This window comes from Geospiza fortis, unplaced genomic scaffold (genome assembly GCF_000277835.1).
Source record: "Geospiza fortis unplaced genomic scaffold, GeoFor_1.0 scaffold171, whole genome shotgun sequence".
In the NCBI taxonomy this organism is placed as follows: domain Eukaryota; kingdom Metazoa; phylum Chordata; class Aves; order Passeriformes; family Thraupidae; genus Geospiza; species Geospiza fortis.
The window spans coordinates 686221-693988 of NW_005054313.1; positions in this window are offsets into that span (position 1 = coordinate 686221).

Below are 7768 nucleotides of genomic sequence, written 5' to 3' on the forward strand. Positions count from 1 at the left end.
TGGCTTATTACTTCCTTTCGACTGCTCTCTTCCTCTTACCACCATATGTGGCTCTTGTCTAGCCCTCCATGCCATTAGTGCCCTTGTCAGGCAGAAGGAGAGCCTGAGATCTCAATGTCCTTGTAGTCATTTGTAGTAAACAACTGCACAGGGTCAGGTCATCTTCCTTCCCTCTTTGTCTCACTGCTCACATTGGGAAACAAGGCATGGGGTAACTCATTCCTTCCCCCTGGCTCACGTGTGCCCTATGAGAGGCAGCTCTCCCTGTTCACAGAGCACCAGCCTGGATCCATTCCTGATTCCTGGCACAGATCTGTTGCAGTGCTTTGTTTCACCCAAGCTGTACTGACCTGCCACTGCTCTTGGCAAAGGAAAGCACCTTACTTTCTAAAGGGGCTGCTGGGATCCTGCCAGGTTTGATGCTTGTAGTCTCTTTGGCCCTGCTTTGTGCACCACAAACTGGATTTTCCAGGGTCGTGGGGAAAGCAAGCAGGGGTTAGTAGGCCCAAGGAATAATGAAATGCTGCCAAGGAGATACAAAGCACTTAAGTCTTGAACTGTACTTCTGTGTATCCACAAGCAGCAGGAGCTTGTTGTGGGTCTGTGATGTATTATCGCTGTCCCCGCTCTGTCCAGAATTTCTGCCAAGGAAATATGTCAGGAGCATTAAGCAGGGAAGGTGAAAGCAGTAACTGACTATAGGATGGATTTGCTGGATGGTAGAGGCACAGTGCCTAGCAAAGGGCATCTCACTGAAATCCCTGCTGCCAGAGAAGTCCTGGCACTATACAACATGCTCTGGGCAAGTATTTCACCTGTAAACATGGTGTATTTCAGAGCAACCAGCAGTTCTATTGTAAATGCAGAATCTTCCTTTCTATTATTTCTCATTCTGTCATTCCTCTGTAGTTTCTTAAATTGCATAGTTAACTATTTTCTTCCTCTTTAGAGAAAGGGTACCATAGCAACAAGGCAGTGAACCTCCTTCCTGGGGCTGAATGGCATACAGCAGGTTTTGAAAGAAATCACTCTGCTTAGAAAAGCCTGTTGAGTTGCATTTGACAGGAGAAAACAAGATTCAGACAAATCTCCTACTTTAGTCCAACTCTCTGAATTTGAAGGGAGGGTAGGTGATCTTAAAGGGAAGTTCCTTGAGCTGTCACAGATTTGACAGTGAGGAAGAGAGGCTCTTCCATAGATGTTTGCCACACTAGAAGAGTTTCCTCCTCACTCCAGAAATACAGCTGCACTAGGCACTTAATATTCTGATTTTTAATAAGAAGATAGCAGGTCAGCCATAAACTGCTAAGATGAACTCTCTGAGTATGCAGTCAGCTGGCTGGGTAAGGGAATTGTGATGTGCTTACAGCAAGGCTGGGCTGGTGTCTATGCACAGCACAGCAACAAACCTGACAAAGGAGGGGCACCAGGCTGTGCTAGCAGGTTTGTCTAACACACACAAGACCAAAGACTGCTGTTCTCTACTACAGTCTGTTCATTGCATCAGTGCAGAGGTGCCCAAGTCACATGAAGATGGTAGAACAAATTGAAAAGCAAAATTGTGAAGAGATCTGTGGTCCTCCTCTAATTCAGGAAAGAGTATGTGTAAAAAGTGAATCAAGAATCAGAAAACAACAATAAATCTTCATCTTACCCACATGTGAAATCAAGGCTGTGTCCTCTGGAAAGGCCTCTCCTAGACACTCTTGGTTTCTGGGTGTTAGTGAAGGTTTTAAGAGGTCTGCCAGTGCATCACCACTGCTTATACAGTGGGGAGCTTTATGTGCCTCCCTGCCCTGCCTATTTCTGGTAGCTGCCCCCACTCCTTCCTTTGACTGACAGTCCTGTAGCACCCTCTGTGCTGGACAGAAGAGGCTGACACCCTTCTCCATGGCTCAGTGGCTGGGATCTGTACAATATGATGCAAATCTCCCAGACCCCCAGCTCCCTGTACTCTGTACAGCTTTTTACTGAAATCACATTTCCCATCCACTTTCTCTCCTGCCCTGATGGAGCACTCCCAAAACCATGTCCTAACTTAGAGCACAGTCTGATCTGTTTATCCTGCAACACATCCCGGGGCTCTGGGGCAGTCAGTGAGGTGAGGGAGCACAGCTGCACAAAGCAAGGGCTGGGATGCTCCTTCCTGCACACACTGTACAGTGGAAGAAGTCTTAAAACTCTATTGTGGTTTGTGTTGCAGGGAATTAATAGACACCAATAGTGCTTAACGATTTCCTTACCCTTCAAATGAAACTATTAATTAAGGGCCTGGTTTTAGTCAGCCACTGGTGTTTACGAGTTCTAATTGCTTTTCTTGGCATCTGGGTGGAAAGCTGTTTTCTACTGGCTCACATTCCTCCTGAGCAGCAATTACTTTATTTGTCAGTAGCATGGCCACAGCATTAGCACTCCCATTAGGGTCATATCCTCTCCCTCTGGGCTTCCCTGTTGCTTTTGGACATTTTGCTCTCCATTCCCTCCTAACTTTTGATTCCCTACATTCAAAGATTACTTTTTTCTGAGAAACAATCTCAGAAATTGCTGCTGACTGCAAAGCTTCATCCTGGTTCATCCCTGGCCTTTCCTGGGATTCTGCGTTCCATTCTAAATAAACAGTCACATGGACCTTTCTCCATTGTGTCCCTGTAAATCCCTGTGCAAAACACAGAACGCTCTCCTGACTTACAGATAAAATGCTGCCTCAGGTCTGTTTACCCCTTACTGAGTGCCACACCACCTTGGGGAGTTAGTCTAACTTAGTTACCCTTCCTTTGGACCTGGGATGGCATCTGGTGGCCTGGAAAAATAGCCCTCAGCCATCTCCCTAATAGTGTATTATTCTGCAAAGAGGAATTACTTCCCTATCCCCAGCAACAAGGACCTTCTGCCCAGAGCTGCAGCTTTATCTGCTGAATTGGTGATTTACTATTTCTTCCATGAGCATCTCAGTGACAAGATTCAGGCAGCCAATTTGGATCCCTTTGTGAGATTCAATTAAACCATAAAGTGATGTCAGTGTCCTTTAACAGCTGACTGTACACACAAGCAGGCAAGGAGAAGGGGAAGCAGGGGACAGACCCTGCAGTGCTAATAAACTGTAGCAGCAGGGGTGGCTTACGGCAGCCTGGCTGCAGCTGCTAAAGACATCTGTGCAGGTTTTTCTGGCTTTCCCTCTGCTGTGGGAATACCTGGCTCGAGATGTGCACAAAGAAGGTCACTGAGTAGGTGTTTATAACCCTAAAGCACCCCTGGGAGTTTTGAAGAAGTAACAGTTCAAATCAGGTTATGTTTTTGCACTCAGACTTCGGCAGATATTCGCGGCGCTGCTTTCATGCCTAGCACCCCCACCTGGCCCCTCTTCCCCTCCAACCTCAGCCCATGACTTCTCAGACCAAAAGGAGATAAAGGGCCCTCAGATTGGTTTTCTGCTTTCCCAATGTTCTCCTCTCCCTGAAGAGGCATTAATGGGTACTCATGGCAGTAGGAACTGCTCAGAGGTTTTACTAATGAACAGCATAAGAGCATCCAAGCCCCCACAGGAAGGTGAAGCAGAACTGCAGAGTCCTCTTGGGGAGATGTAGAGGGGAGCCAAGCCTCGATGTTATTTGTTTTTTTGAACCCACTCACACCTCTTCTGCTGAGTTCTCCAAGCTTCCCCTGCACTAGTGCCACTTGGCAGGGTCCTTAATTTCTCCAGAGTCTATAACTCTCCTCCTGTGCCCACCTCTACTGAGAGTGGAGGCTGTGCACCTGGACCCAAACATCTCAGCAGCTCTGGAGCCCCAACAGCCATTGTTTGGGAAAGCTACTTCCAGCAGCAACCTCACCACTTGTTTTTCTAAAAAAAAAAGTAAGCAGAAGGGAGAAAGGATTGAGCACAAGGGGCTCCTCTGCACAGCAGCAGGCCAGGCTTCCCACCCACACAGGGCCCAGGTAACAAATAAAACATGGGGCCCCAGGCAGAATTACATATTTCACCCACCAGTCTCCCATCCTCTGCCCCCTCTGCAGGTCCCAAGGTGAGGGGAAATAGGACCCATCTCTTCATGCACCAGCCTGCAGGCACAGACCTTGCTCTCCTAATTGCCAGCCAGGCTCTCACACAGCCCCTTGGCAAGATCTGGGTGCTGCCTTTCATTTTACTCCTGCCAAATCCACAGAAATAGTGATTTCCTGACCTGCCAGGGTCAAACTGACCAAGAAATGCAAATTACTGTAGACTGGCCAGCCTTGTGGACCTCTTAGTAAGGCTGATGGCTGGAAAGCAGCTTTCTCCAGCACTGGGAGATGCTCTGGGACAATCTGTCCCTGGACATGGTTGTAAAACCAGCCCTGTTTACCAAAATCCATCCAAAGAAGTGATGCTGCCTGGGGAGATCCCCTTCCAAGTGATCCTGCAGCCAAGAGACACAGTCACCAAAGGGCCAGTGTAAAACTGGAACAAACGCTGCTTGGCCACGAGCAGCTGCACAGCAGAGCTGCTCTCCCCAGCCCTTATCAGAGCCAGCAGATCAGCACCAACATCACCTTCAAACCTGAGCCCTCTCTGGGGAAGTGGCCGAGGGGGGATTTAAGGGGTGGGAGGCAGGATGAGGAGAGATTAACTCAGACTTTGCTGCCCAAAGCCAGACAGGCTGCACTGCACAATCATGTTGTTGAGATGACATTTGTCTGTCCTATGTTACAGGAGACCGTGTTTAGCTGCCAGTTGCTCCTTTTTCCTTACAAAGAGGGATTTTACAAGCATTAAGTACTAACCAGTCAGGGGTGAACCAGTGACCTACCTACGCTGCTGCAGGTATCAGCACAGATAATCTGGACCTTACCCTGACTTCAGGACCGGCCCCAGAAAAATAGGGCAGCAGCAATGAAAATTATCCATCACAGTCAGAGCCAACAGAGCACGCGCTGGCTCTGCACTGGGGCAGTGCCCGTGCTTTGGGATGAGTCCCACACACAGGGACAGTGCCAGCACTGCAGTAACCCACAGGATGTGTGTTCACCCTGCAGCTCGGGCCAAGGCTGCCTGCTGGTCGGCACAGAGGTGCTGGTGCCCCTCACCTTTCCGAGCTCGCCGTTTGAAGCGCTCTCCCCCGGCGCTGGCGGGCACAGCAAGGCCGTTTCCATGCGGATGGGCTGCTTCTCCCCGTTGCTGTGGCGACGGCACTGGGCGCCAGCAGGTCGGAGGCGGGAGGGCGAGGATCGAGGATCGTATCTCCACGGAGCTCACCAAGGGCACTGGGTACATCTAATCCGGCACTGCTCCATTTTAGGCCTCCCAGGAGCACCGAGGAGCTATCAAATGACCAGCTCAGCGGCAGCGAGCAGGCACTCACAGGGATGCAGCGCACCGCGATTAAAAACACCCTAAAATCACATCCAACAGCAGCCAGATGGCCCTGGCAGGGCTTCCCTGCCACCTGCCTGGTTCTCAGCCCTCCAAGCCCCTTGAGCAACTGGTCCCACACATCAGCCCCAGGGTTGATGTCAGCAGTGCCAGTGCACCATCACCTGCCCCATCCAGGGTCACCAGTCAGGCCCTGGGACAGTGACAGTGTGCTCGCCACCCATCTCTCTCTCTACCCTTCTGCCTCCATACCTGATGCTGTTGCAACACACCTGCATAGAGGAAGGATACTGGCAGAGGGAAGGATGAACTTGTGCAAGAGTAGCTTTCAGAGGAACAATTCACTGCCAAAAACAGGGGCTTGGGTCCTTTGGGCAAAGCCAGGGCTGCTCTGGACTACATTTGGCATTTGGCAAAGCTGTTGGGTAGAAGGGAAGAAGACAGCCACGGAAAGTAGAAATAACATGTTCCTGGCTTTAAAAAGATGGAACTCAAACTAGTTTTGTCATGCACAGAAAATGAACTCCTCCGAAGGAGGAGTTGTCCAATTCATACCTGGACAAAGCAGAATGCAGCAAATGCTGGGGAACTGGTAGTGTTATCTAAGGGCCCTGGGCATCCATGAGCCATCCCAGCACATTCCTCCATAACTGTCTTAAACTCATTAGTCAAGTGAGGACCCACATGTTACCCAGATGCTGCAGCACAGCCCTGAGTAGCAGGAACCAAGGGCAATGTGTCACTTTCCAGTTCTCCTCACACACAAGACCACAGCAGTTGGCCATGAATTACCAGTTTCCACATTGCTAGTTTAAAACTGTAGTATTTTTATGGATTATTTTACCAGAAAAGCTTTTATAACCACATAATAATTCAAGGAAGCACAAGATTCAGGCACACCAAGGACACAGACTGAAACTTGCATAGCAAGGATGAAGTAAACCCACAAAATCCTGTTCAATTGTCCATAGGACATCCATTTGCTCTGCAGCATGTACCTATGTGATAAAGGCTCCCAGAAGGACAACAGCTGTGAGAGAGCCACATATCTCATTGCTATGCCTTCACCATCTCTCTGCCCACAGCCCTGAGAGATCCTTGCAGGAAAAGCTGGCAGAAAAGCAGCAAGACAGATCATAAAAAAGAAAAACAAAGGAATTTCTTAAAGCATGAGAAATCTGATTCTTCTAGCTGAGTCAAAATGACCAAGGGAAGAGCTTAATAGATGCAGCACCTGAGCAAAAGGAAGGTCCTTTCAGTACACACAGGCAACTAAATCAGGCCAGCCATGAGCACTGGAAGGTTAATTGATAGGAGTCTTTAGTAGGGACACATCTTAAACCTATCCATACATTTGATTCTAATGGGATTTCTGTGCCTTGCTGTCTAATGTCTTTTATACAAGAAATAATGCAGCTGTCCTGCCTTCACTACTTTTATTTTCTTAAAGCAAAGGCAGCAGAAGAAGTAACAAAAGATGGAATTTCGCTGCCAGTCAAACAGTTTCCAGCTCAAGCATCTCCTCCTCACTTAGTGCCTATCTGAAAAGCCATGGGCTCAAGAGCTTTCTGGTGTGCTCAAGGTCTGCACAGGAAAGCATCAGAGAAATGGAGGAAAGGTTCAAAGGAAAATCACTTCCATGCTCAAGATGCAGATGGTTAGAGGAACTAACACAAACAGGGATGGTGCAGAGTTCTCAGTCTGACTGTTCTGCAAAGAGGCAGGGAGCAGCACATTGAAAATCTGAGTGCCTCAGCACAATCCAAAAGCAGTGGACAGGCTCTTCTGCCAAGCAAGGTGTGTTCAGCTTTGTGCTGTTTTGGCTGGGGCAGCTACAGAGGATGGAGCCCTGCTTTCCTGGAGATGGCTAAACACCTGCCAGACCATGTGAAGTGGGAATTAATTCCTTGTTTTGCTTTGCTTGCATGTGGCTTTTGCTTTACCCATTAATCAGTGTTTATCTCAACCCCCAAGTCTTCTCACTTTTCACACCAGTGAGGGAGTGAGCAAGTGGCTCTGTGGGGCTGAGCTGCCAGCTGGGGTTAAACTACAACAAGCTTTCATCCCTTGATCATGCAGAAAATGTCCAAAAGATTAGATAAATGATGAAAATGGAATAAAGGAAGAGTCCCCGAGTACAAGCTGGGCTAGTAATAATATGCAAAGGGAAAAATGTAACCAAGAATCCCTCTCCCAGCATTAGTTCATGTAGACAAGAACTTGAGAAATCTGCAGGAACTACAGAAATGCCTCAGGTGGGAACATTCTTAAGGACACTTGTATTCCAAGTGCCAGGAAGAGGCAGCAAGCTCCCATGGGATATGTCTTCACAGTCCAAGGCTCTGCTATCTCTTCTTAGTGAAGGAATTCCCATCTATATAATTCAGATTTTTGGAAGACAAAGACAATAAATCAGAC